This window comes from Zea mays, chromosome 1 (genome assembly GCF_902167145.1).
Source record: "Zea mays cultivar B73 chromosome 1, Zm-B73-REFERENCE-NAM-5.0, whole genome shotgun sequence".
Classification (NCBI taxonomy): Eukaryota; Viridiplantae; Streptophyta; class Magnoliopsida; order Poales; family Poaceae; genus Zea; species Zea mays.
The window spans coordinates 165,699,418-165,710,640 of record NC_050096.1 but is presented as its reverse complement, the minus strand read 5'-3'; the positions used below and the strand labels follow the sequence as shown (position 1 = coordinate 165,710,640).

The 11,223-nt window shown below is 40.1% G+C and overlaps 1 long non-coding RNA gene across 1 annotated transcript; it reads right to left on the bottom strand.

Moving 5' to 3' along the window:
- Positions 1-392: 392 nt before the first annotated feature.
- Positions 393-2,742, bottom strand: LOC103640489 (uncharacterized). Its single transcript, NR_157186.1, has 3 exons — positions 2,427-2,742; positions 1,425-1,486; positions 393-719 (listed from the first exon to the last, which is right to left on the bottom strand). It is a non-coding gene; the product is annotated as an uncharacterized lncRNA (long non-coding RNA).
- Positions 2,743-11,223: the final 8,481 nt, after the last annotated feature.

Below are 11,223 nucleotides of genomic sequence, written 5' to 3'. Positions count from 1 at the left end.
TGCTCGCACTATACCACAACCTGGCTACAACAACATACTTACAGTCGGTATAAATCGTTATAGCAACGTACTATCAGTCGCTATAGAGTTATACCGACTAACACTTTCTGACGCTGTAAGTGGCGTCGGCATAAACTTATAGCGACAGACATATTTATATCGATAGACGGTTAGACGCTAAAAAGATATATCGACTAACATATTTTTTCTAACTAACAATCTGTTAGAACTTATACCGACGCACTGTTTGATGAGATATATGTATTTTTACCGACTAACAATCCAACGCTATGGCTATATGAGTCTAGAAAAATATATAACTAGCAACTTCTAATTATCATCAACAGTTCAAACACTAGTCATACAATCTCACGTTCCACATTAGATACAGATTTGGTCAAACATAGCTCATATTTTCATTCATGGCAATAACAATTGTACTGCATTCATACATAAAGGTCACAAGTTTGCTCTTGTCGTAATAAAGATCAAAATAAGCAGACAACAACCCTAAGTTTGACTTGTTAAACCTCAGAGATACTAGCTAGTACAACCACATATGAGAACATGTGGCTTCACAATTTTAAGTTCACTTGCAAATTTCTCTTTTCGAGAAATACAAAACAAAATAACATCCATCCACAAGAACTTTTGATCTTGCTATAGCGCTCATCCATAGGTACCACCACGATCTGCTTGCTACCTCTAGGACCTCCCTCCTGACCAAATTAAAAACCAAATCATTAGTAGACTATTTAAGAAATCCTTCCCAATATAAACTATAGAATATAGAGTCCAAATCAGACCGTAGCTACCAAGAATTTTTTGAATAAACACATGCCCAAGTAAAGAAGAGTCAAAATTGATTGGCCCAGTCTTTCAGGGTATTACAGTGTACAATGTTTCAGTATTTTAGACTGCAGTACTGTAATATCACAAGAACTACAAATGGAGCATTCAATACTACTAGTACAATGATCGTGCGTTGCGACGACACACAAATTATTCAATAAAATATTAGTGGACAAAAATTACATGAAAACGAACAATTGGCTTAACACAAAAAAACCTTGAATAAATCTGTGTGATGGTGATTGCTCTACTTACTTGGAAGTAATTAGTAAGGGCCTTAGACTTTCCTGCCCGCTTGAAGTGCCTTTTGGGTCAATTACATAGCTCACCAGCAAAATAAGATGTCAAATATACTATCACATAACCATCCCAAAGGATAAACCAGGATCACCAAACACACAATACCAATTGATCTGAGACAGACACATCCAACATTGCTTGAATCTCAAGTAAAACAATTCTAGATCTATCTTGTATAAGTAAAAGAGCTTCAATTAGATGATTGCACTTTTAGATTGTTGCAATGGCATCCTACTGCCAGTAAGGTAACTGAATCAGGAGTAACACAACACCTGCAAAATCTTGAGACTCTTCTTCAAATCGAGAGTGATGGTAGGCACGGGGCATGTCGAACCTGAGAAATGCAGCAACAAAGCGCCCATCAGGCCACAATCAAGCAATAAGACAAAAGAACAATGGTAAATTCCAAGGAAAACTGACTAACCCTCAGCAGCAAAGTGCACATGAGGCCTACCATGTGATCACAATCAAGCAATAAAAAAATAGAAGCGTAAATTCCAAGGGGAACTGACCAGCCGTTGTCACTGGTTTCCCTGACGTTCTTCCTAACCAATTATTCATTTTTTCTCATTTATACACCTATGACATTCACATCATTAACGGTGGGAAACAACTTTGGCATTGAAATTTGTCCACCTATCAACTTGATGATAGCAATTTCTACCGTAATAATAATGAATAAAACTATCAAACCAACATATATTATGGGTGTATAACTTAGTGAATCTACAAGAGAAAAATGAAAAGAAACGCATATTGTCAAATATACAGTCATGCACTAAATATCCACTAATTATCCACATCCTATAATAACTTCTTGGTAGTTCAATTGCTTACCAATACGCTTCACATCCCATGGGGTCTCACCTTATTTAGAAATACAAAATACATATACTACCAATTTATTGAATGTGGAAACAATAATTGCCTAATATTTCATTTTCATTCGGTGTATGATGCACAAGAAAGTGATTGAGCTACTACTTGCAATAGAATATACAAGATCAATTTCTCAAATCAATGACTGGAACCTTGTTACAAATTTCAGACTATGGTTGGAACCTTGTTCCAGCCTCCGTTTTATAGGAACTTTATTTATTCCTAGCATAATATGCAGTGCAAAAAAGAACAAGAATTTTGAACCATCAATACGAACCGCGGAGGCAGATTAGCTCATCAAATAAAATAATTTACCAAAACTAACATTTGGTAACTATACAAGCTGATTTGTAAAGCTAGATTATACTGAAGATAGGAATTAAGATAACAATTACCTTAGGAGCTAGATTAGCGGAGGCAGATGCAGTAGCCTGCTCGATCGCGTCCTGCAGCCTCAAGGCAAGCTCCCTGTTGTTCTCCTCTAGCACAGTGTTTGCCCTGCGCAGCTCCACGCCCTCCACCGCCAACACACCGGCCCTCTCCTATCCGCCGCTCTCTAGCTCATCCACCCTCCTCTGGAGTGTTGTCGCCGCCTCCTGTTCACCCTGCACCTGTGCCTGGACCGCGCACAGCTTCTCCTTGGCGCAGCGGCAGCTGAGTGTACGAGCGTGGGTGCGCGGCGACTGTGGCTGAAAAGAGGAAATAGGGTTTGGTCTGTGGGTGCGTGGCAGCTGTGGCTGAAAAGAGGAAACACGGTTTGGTCCATAGTTCAACTGGAGGTGGGCCTCTATGGCCAATTTTGGGTGCCAGCAAAAATTGGGTGCCGCGCGCGAGAGGCAATTACTCTTTGGTCTTTATTCCGACTAACGATGAGATGCTATTAGCGAGAATTGCCGACCGACGAAGCGTCGCTATTCACATATAAATATAATGACCGATACTTATTTGAAATATAGATATATGCCGACTCAAAATCTGTGGCAATATGTACCGACTAACAGTTCGACGAGAATTCTCTATTTATAGCGACAGTCGTCTGACGCTAATTTGGTGTTGTGGTATAGTGTCGCCCACGAGTGCGGACTTTAACACATAATAGCGGCGAAATTCGTTTTGGTTCAACTAAATCGAATGTCTATTAAAATATCGAATCCGATATCGCTTGGTTTGATCCGTCGACATCTGGCTAAAACTCAATCTTGTAAATTTTTCCTTAAACAAATTCATTTAGAATTCAATAAATAAAGTTTCTGTTCAAAATAATCTCGACCTCGTGTGCTATCTGAGAAATCGTGTTCGAAGATAGTGACGTGGTGTGGTCCGTTATTTCTTGCTCTACTCTGAGCATTCGGGTAGCAGATAAATTTATCGGGTCTCAATTATATCAAAAGTAATCTCCTATATAGTTGGCAATATCATTTTGGTCTAACCCAATTAAACCTCATTTATATCTTGATACTAGATTCAAATCTGAGAGCACGAATATATATAGATTAGTGTGTAAAAAAAGAAGAAATGAAAAAGGAAAATATTCAGCCGTCATCCTCATCCGCTCGCGTAGCAAGGAAAAATCTGGCCGCTGTCTTCATCTTCTCTCCCAGCCGCGCGCTCTGGCATCCGCGCGCCCTGGTGCTCCCACGCGCGCCCCTCCTTCTGCCATCTCCCATGGCGCTGGCCACCCTTCCCTCTGCTCCTTCTAGCGCCCAGCCGCAGCTCCTCATCTTCCTGCGCGTGCTCCTTCTCTGTCTCCCATGACCGAGCGTCCTCCCTGCTCCTCTCTCCCTCATCCCTTTCCATGTCGGCGCTGCCCTCTGATGCTCGCCGAGTCGCTCCCTGGTGGTTGCTCGCGAGTTCTCCCCAACGTTGTTAGTCACGCAGAGCCTTCACCAGCCATGGTCGCCGACCTCCAGCTCGCCCTGCCGCCCTCTCCGCAGATGGCGTGCTCCATCTCCCTATCATGTCGCCCTACTTTTCCTGCAGCAAGCATGCCGCTCTTGCTTCCCCATGGCGCCAAAGTCACCAGCCCTCTCCCATGGATGCCCCTCCCTTTCCTGCAGCAGGCCAGCGCCCCTCTGGTCCTTTTTTCCCCATGGCTACGCACCTATCTGTAGCAGCTCCTCATTGTCGGACATCCTCCTGTAGCCCTGCACCATCCGCACCCATATGGTGTTTGACAAAATGCCCAAGTGGAGTGTCGTGTCATGGACAACCCTATTAGCGTCGTCGGATGTTTGATGTTTTGCGTAGCCCATCCACGAAACCGCCAACCCTCGGTGAGATTTCGTTCTTGCTTCGTCGTTTCATCGATCGCCGTCTATTTGCTAATGTGAAGTGTGTATATGTGCCTATGTGTGTTGAGGAGCGAAATCCGTGGAATCTAGGTGAAAAAGAAACATAGCACGTCTGTTGCTTACTAGCTGCTGGGTGAAAGGATTGAATCGGCTGTCGTGGTCGTTTAGTGCCGATCGAGTCAACTTTAGTTGTGGTGAGCTACCTCATTATTTCTGCAATTTAGCCGATGTATGGGTTAGATGGATAAAATAGTTACGATGATTTTCTTATCTCTAGTTTAGATATATTGTATATTCCTCTATTTTATTGTAGTAATTGTGCTTACATTAGGTGGTGTTGAAGCGATGCGAATGGTAGTTTAGTGTTTTAAGAAATTAGCCAGTTACTTCTGTCGATGTGCTCGGATGAATATATGTGTATGCATAATGTCTTTAAATTGATTCTTTGTTTGCATAATGTCAAAGTAGGTTCATAATACTAGATTATGTGAAGTTGGATTCATGACTATAAGATACCAGAAATCCATATATGCGATTAGAAAATGTCAAACACATAATAAGTTTAGAAAGTATATAGGAGTAAATTGAATGTAGGTTGTTTGGACTTGCTGTTTAGACTGTGTCTAGTTTTAGTATGCAGGTAGTTGAGTGAAGTAAACCTTGTTTTCTGAAGAGATGTTATATAGAAAAGTTGTAGATAACCTATTTATCTTGGTTGTGGTAAATTTCATGACCATAGGTATCGTAGTTTGGGAGTTATGATTTTCCAAGTCCAGTTTCAGAATCTGTCCAAATTCTGTACAGGTTTCCGAAATTGGATTGTTTGGCTAAGTTAAATTGAGAATCAGCCCTTAGTAATTATAGAAGAATTATAGTACTTTTCTTAAGCTTTCTAAAAAGTCTTGGATCACCCTTTTTGGTGGTCTAGAGACCAGGTTATAGCTATTTGAAATATGAAGTCTAAATCTATCCAAATCTGGACATAAGAGACTGTTTGTGTTAACTGACCTTGCTACGCATTAAATTAACTTGAGATGTTTATAAATGAATTGTAGACAATTCTATTAGCTTTCTAAAAAGTCTAGGGTCGCCTGATTTGGATGCTTGAGACTCCAGTTATGGATTTTTTAAGTGAGTAGTCCAATTATGTCCAAATCTGGATAGAATTTACGTTTAGCACTGTTTGACCTTTCTAAAGGTCGAATCTTGTTATGATGATAATATCAAAGTTATAGAGAACTTTCAAGGCTTTGTAGAAAGTCCTTGTTCACCCCTTTTGGATGAATATTTTGTGAGTTATGAGCAAAACCATTGACTGTTGTGCTGCTGTCTAGAAAAATCTGCATGTGGTAAATTGATTGTTTGGCGTTATTCTTGTTTGGCTTGATAGAATTAGTTAATTTTTTATTATGAATACTGGTTGAATATAGTGGTTATAGTAGTCCATGCTATGCTTTAGTAGTATGATATTCTTTGTTAATGACCGGTTAAATACCTTAGATAAATATTTATTAGTGCAGTATAATTCATCTTCATATGGGGTAGTAATAATGTGTTTCAAATTTTGGTCGGTTATCTGATTGTATGTATTGTACAACAGTAGTAATATGCTCGCACAGGTAATTTTTATGGAAACCCAATACGGTTAATTAAATAACTCATATCCTTATTCCAAGTTCGAGTATCCTAGGATAACAAGTCTAAATGTATGATCTATCAATGTTATGCTCTAAAACTTAGGACATGTGTTTAATTATTGTTGCTTGCTATTTGAGTTAATTAATCACGTAAGGCGGAGGACCAGAGCTGAGTCGACCACAAGATGTTGTTAAGCATGGGCTACTCCGCATGGTGATTCTGGTGGACGAACTTGAGAATGGGCAGACAGAGCAAGTATCAGAATAAAGGCTAATCGCCAAGTGGACATCATCTAACAAACACTAACCTAGTGTTATTCGAAGCAAGCCCCAGTGCATGCAACCCCTTCCTTGTGTTTTTAAATGATTTTTACACACTTTAAGTCTAGTGAAATGTGCATTAGGTTTATAGGAGTTGCTTGGAAACCCTTTGATGCATTGGCTACCTTGAAATCCATTTCTTTTATAGATACTTCTGGTGAAGTATCAAATATGATTTACAAAATTGCTTAGCCCTACCTAGAGGTAAATCTTGCAGATAGAGTTTGTCCTTTGCACTAATGCCTAGCTCTGGTTTATCCTAATGAAGGATGGCTCTACCGACAAGAATATTTTCACCAGGGTCATTGGGAGATCTGATGCAAGGTTCCCTATGATGATTTAATCATCCTAAGGAACACAAACGATCCTAAGGATGGAAGTACTTAAATCGAGACTTGGGTTAGGAATAGGTGATGTTCTACTCAGGTTGATTAAGGATTATAGGAAATGTAGGCCTGCTGACCGAGGACCTTTTAACTGGCCATATGCCTCGTCATGGGTAAGCTTTGTCTTGGTCGGACCAATACCAGAAAGACCACCACACAATGGGAGTGGAGAGATCGCGAGAGTAGTGTGTACCCTCCGTGGCAAGAGGCTGGATGGTGGTGTATCTGTGCTCTCGGTTGGCGTGAACCCGTTCTGGTCTTGAGAAACCCAATGGCGAGTTGACATATGCAAGGGTTAAGTGCTACATATGTTGTGTGGTTGGAGATCCCCAACTGGGTAATAATCGATTCGGATCGCCGTTACTTCTCGGATATGAAGACTTGGTCACTGACTTGCAATCTAAGTCATGGATATAATCATAATGAGCAAAAATCAGGTTGTATTGATTAATGTGATGATGAAATTAGACTAGATGCAAATAAGGTCTATTAATACTTAATCTAGCATTAAAATGTTGAAAGTAAGGACTCATTTTAGTAAGCTTTCTGCAAACTATTAATGTTGATTCTTGCTAAAAGCCCATGATTCCCAAATCCAGCATATCCTTGAGAGTCTTTTCTCTTAGTCAGGTAAGACTTGCGAAAGTACACTTCGTACTCAGGGTTTTTCGAACCCATGTTGTCGCAGGTACTAGATTTGTGCTGTCGTGGATGGTGCTAAGCGCCGGTGGGCACAGCCTTCTTATAGGTTAAAGTAGCTCTTCTATGCTTCTTATTGAGGATTGTCATTGACCTAGCATATGTTTCAAACTTATAAATAATTTATAACATTTCAAAGTTTATTTCTTTGAATCACTTTTGTAATCACTCCGATAAATATAATGTAAATTGTTGTAACTTGTAACTTTTTGTAATAAAGAAATTCCGCTGCAAAATGTTGGTGTGTGATTTGTGTTTACTTAATCTTGCGATCCTGGTTGTAAGTGGTTTATCCGGGGTCCTTGGGACACTCGGACGGATCCTGTTAAGTTATCTGGTGCACATGCATAGCCATCTGAGGTCTTTGAGACAAGGGCAGGTGCATGTGGGCCCAATAACTTGGGAGGTTCTTCCACAGCTGGTATCGGAGCAGGATTAAGTATATACGGTCACATACGTATTTTCAAAACAAAAGTTTTGGTTTTGGAAAACCTATTTTCAACTAAACGTATTGTTTGGTTTTGAAAAGTAGATTTGAAAAACTATAATGCTAGCGGCATCCTCTGTTAAGCCCTAAAACTAAGGACTATCATGTGGCTTATTTAAAAACACTAACCCACAACTGAGGGGATTGCATACATGTGTAATGTTATTTTTAAGGCCATTCAATTTTGAATGGATCGACGCTCAGGTAAGGTGAGATGTGAGAGCATGACCGAACAACTGTCAGTCTAGGGGAGTCCTTAATTGTGGCGCCTGATTATATACATGTTCCACATATGTATATATGAAGGTTGTGATGTGGAGTATTTACTTTCCTGAGAATTCAGTATCCCATGGATGTATACGAGTATACAGACATGGGAATACTGAGAAGTGTAATATACTTGTAACGATGCACCTATGCTCAGGTAAGAAGGTGAGTTACCATAATGAGCTGCCCTATGGTTAAAGTGTGGCAGTGGCGCCTATGTGTGGCTCGGCGCTTAATGAAGAGTTGGCCTCTATATAGCAATATATGGAGTATAAACTGTGATAAACTGTCATGTGTGGATCTTGCATCATGGGAATTAGGCTGTGATAAAATTTTCTGCAAGTACACTAACCTTGAAAACGTATGTGTAGATGACGACTAGTAATATATCGAGAGAGTCGTATGTATGCCACCGATATAGAATGCTAATGCCACAATAGATTGGCAAAAAATTGTGAGGACGCTTAGGACGAGCATGCATCCTGATTGTTGCATTGTGTTTGTCACCTATACATCCAAAATGCTTCTCTCGCCTTTATTCCAGTAACCAGTGATTGTAAATAATGTGGTGTCTTAGAGGTACATGTTTAGATGGCTTCCAGCTTTTCTTGATTTGATTTTTAGTGCAAATTGTGTTTGCTCTTGTACTTGATGTGCCGATAGAAGGTTGGTGACTTGTTTGCTTATACCCGAAACTAGGCCATGTTCTTATTTAGTGTACCATGACCCAAATTCGAATTTTCCGTTATCACTCTATGACCAAACTCATGTAAATGAATGCTTAGATAATTTCTTTGTTGGACATAAAGTACACACAGACTTAAAGCAAGGATCTTGAGTCCGTGTTCTAGACAATAATCCGTGACTCTTCGGTAGTCATCTTTCCATCCTAAATTATGCCTTTGCTCGATTGGTGCAAGCTAATGTTTCTATTCTACTTTGTATCTTCTTGGAAACCATGTCGTTATTTTATCAACCTAACCCAGGAAAGATGTGTCCGATCATTCTCTTGAGTTTGATGTCTTTGGTTTCCTCATATCTATCGAAGGCATACCAACTTAATCTTATGATTGTTTTCCCTCTGTATCTAATCAGATATTAATTCTTGACCTTATAATCTCTATGATGGGCATAGAAATATGCTTGGGGATGAATTAATAGTTTCCCATCGTACTCCCTTCATTAACAAGTTTAGGTTATGGCCATGTCTTGTTCATTTCATCGGGCCATGATCTATTTGGCTCTCTACTTGTAACCATTTTGACATGTAGAGTCTCTTTGTATATTGTCATCATGGCTCAATCTATTTGTGTCGTGTGAGATTTTCTTATTGGTTACGTCTGGTAATGGCGTTATAACTAAAACCAATGGTGCTGCGACGAAACCGAGGGCCTCATGTGGACGATCGACACATGGATGCGCTGCTCGGCACGCGCTGGTATCACAATTAGTAGTTGTAATCCATTATGAGACTATATCAATGTGTTATCTTGGCACAATGTCTAGTTTTGCCACGTGAGATTCATTATTGGTGTCAGTCTAGTAATGGTGTCATGATTAAGGACTTATGGTGCCGCGGCGAAACTGAGAGCCTCCTGTAAATGCGCACACATGGTTTTGCTGCTTGGCACATGCCGGTATCGAGGTCTCTAGTCATGATCTATTAGGGGACTACACTAATATGTTATCTTCCGTAGATCTCTTCCTTGAAACGATTTCGGTGTTGTTTGTCGAAGTGACCAAGCAACATCTATCATGACTGTTGGATCAAAAGAGCATAGCACTTTGATGTGTTCTTTAATAAATTCGCTACCAATTCATAAGTCTCCTTCAAAAAAATCAATCAGAACCCATCCGTGTCAAATCGTGGGATAAGAATCACCTCTTTCTTGTGTGCTCTCTTTCCTCTTGACTTTGATGGTGACTTCACACATACAAGTTCCTTTTACGTCCTTTGTGTAAAGGTGAAGCCTTGAAGCTTTTTAGTGTTGAGAGACAGCTAATTAGTTCTCAAAATGGAGATTGACTTTCCCTGCTGCTGAGATGCAGGAGTTGTTCATTCGCTCTCTTATTTAATCCATGTATTTTCGAACCAAGTCAGTTCATCTCGCATGAAGAAACGGATAAACATCCTGACCAAATGGATTTCTACCCGAATACATGATCTCTTGTTAACAAATATGAGCTCTCAACCTTGGTTTGTCGATGGGTAATAAGAGAAATTACTCAATGTCAAAGGTAGTTCAACAAGTTGGTTTTACTAACTTGTAACTGCATTGTGATCAAAGGTTGAGTTTAGAGATCGTTTTGTCGAGTTTTCTAAACTCACTTTGGTTCAACCGATCCTAAGAAAGTACTTACAAACATCAAATTAAGTCTACTGGTAACCACCTAATAATCGCTCTAGTCATGCCTCGATCGCCTCACGTGTGCTTTTCCAGCATGTGTGATTAAGTCGACCCATGTTTAGTGCTTAAAAAAGTGGGTTGGTCGCAAAGTCAACATCAATGCATCTCTTCATTGATATTTTCTCGAATCTCTATCATCTTTTGTGGACTTGAATTCTCTGGTTAGCCACATGTTAACCGCAACAGTATTCGGCATCCACACCCGTCTTATGTGCTATGAACTTATCGTGACCACTTGTTGGTAAACCTCCTTCTGTGTGTTTTACCCAAGAGGTTGCAACTAATTCTATTTGGGTAAAGTCGCATATCTACCGCTCGCCCAACGGACTCAGATAGTACAGTGTCATCAGAAAAAGCAAACTGCACACATGGAATCTTATGTGTTCTTCTGGCAGATGTCATCTCTATTGATGGACATCTCTAAATTAGCTTAAGGCGATACATGTTATGTCCACTAGAGAAACAACCTCCAGAGACACTCGCCTTTGTTTGGAACTGCCTTACATTATCGCTGATATGGACAGGAGTTACATGCTTCACTACTCTTAAAAGTCTTTTGCTCCGAATCTTGGGACGAGATTCTTTTAAGGGGGGAGGGCTTTAACACCTCAGGTGTTTATCGTCTGCTCGCCCACGAGTGCTGACTTTAACACATAATAGCGGCAAAATTCGTTTTGGTTCAACTAAATCGAATGT